This window comes from Equus caballus, chromosome 20, assembly GCF_041296265.1.
Source record: "Equus caballus isolate H_3958 breed thoroughbred chromosome 20, TB-T2T, whole genome shotgun sequence".
Lineage (NCBI taxonomy): Eukaryota > Metazoa > Chordata > Mammalia > Perissodactyla > Equidae > Equus > Equus caballus.
Window position 1 is genome coordinate 30,286,337 of NC_091703.1, and position 1,674 is coordinate 30,288,010.

General features: G+C 39.4%; 1 pseudogene; it reads left to right on the plus strand.

Moving 5' to 3' along the window:
- OR2J3IP (olfactory receptor family 2 subfamily J member 3I, pseudogene) lies at positions 360-1,292 on the plus strand (annotated as a pseudogene).

Sequence of the window (1,674 nt, forward strand, 5' to 3'; positions counted from 1 at the left end):
TATGTAAATATCTTGTTTCTCATCATATTTTTAGTCAGCAGTTTTTAGCATCCATTTATATTTTTCTAACTCCACACTTGTATATTTTTAAATTAGGATCCTACCAAGAGAAATAACTTTCTCTTCTCCACTATTTCTCTCTTTATTATTTTTTATATGTCAATATGAGCTTGTAGAGTCTTATTTCTTCATTTCATTAGATCATAGTTTCTCTAAATGCCCAAATTGTTCTAGAATTGAATAGTGGTAGGCCCTTCAAACTGGTTTCTGTTTCTTTTTCATGTGTCCTTATGATTCTTGGAGCACAACCTAACTTTTCTTGAGTGTAAGTGATTCTTTCTTCAGGTAACAAGAAATGTATGACAATGGAAAGAATCAATGCAAGTTCTGAAGGCTACTTTATACTATTGGGTTTTTCTAATTGGCCTCGCTTGGAAGTAGCTCTCTTCGTGGTAATCTTGATGTTCTACTTGATGACATTGATAGGTAACCTGTTCATCATTATCTTGTCATACCTGGACTCCCATCTCCACACTCCCATGTACTTCTTCCTCTCAAACCTCTCTTTTCTGGATCTCTGCTACACCACCAGCTCCATCCCCCAATTTCTGGTCAACCTCTGGGGCCCAGAGAAAACCATCTCTTATGCCGGTTGTATGATTCAACTTTACTTTTCCCTTGCACTGGGAACCACAGAGTGTGTGCTACTCGTAGTGATGTCCTATGACCGTTATGCAGCAGTATGTAGACCTTTGCATTACACAGTCCTCATGCACCCTCGTTTCTGCCATCTGCTGGCTGTGGCGTCTTGGCTAAGTGGATTTACCACCTCAGCCCTTCATTCCTCCTTTACCTTCTGGGTACCACTCTGTGGACATCGCCAAGTGGACCACTTCTTTTGTGAAGTTCCAGCACTACTGCGACTGTCATGTGTTGATACCCATGCTAATGAACTGACTCTCATGGTCATGAGCTCCATTTTTGTTCTTATACCTCTCATCCTCATTCTAAGCTCCTATAGTGCCATTGCCCGGGCTGTGCTGAGGATGCAGGCAACAACTGGACTTCAGAAAGTCTTTAGGACCTGTGGAGCCCATCTTCTGGTTGTATCCCTCTTTTTCATTCCAGCCATGTACATATATCTCCAGCCGCCATCAGGAAATTCTCAAGATCAAGGCAAGTTCATTGCCCTCTTTTATACTGTTGTCACCCCTAGCCTCAATCCTCTAATCTACACCCTTAGAAACAAGGATGTAAGAGGAGCAGTAAAGAGACTGATGGAGTGGGAGTGAGCCCATATACTTGTAACATTAACAACATAATGGAGCATCTCTTCACTAACGGTTCATCCACTCATCCACTCATAAACCACTCTTTCATTTCTCAATCTATGAGCACTTATTAAACATGTTTTCTCACAAGATCACAGAGGTCTTGGTAACAAATATGAAGTAAATAAGCCTGCCTAAATACCAATCAATCTCTAACGGAGAAAACAGCCATGTAAAATTAAGTCAAATATCAGCATTAAATTTTTTCAGTGGAACAAATCTAATTTAAGAAAAGCATCCTTTTCTTAATTGAAAATAAGGCATGGAATGTTGTAAATATTGATAAAGAGCAGATATGATTCCTCTGGAAAGATATACATGATTTTATAAAGCCTAAAATATG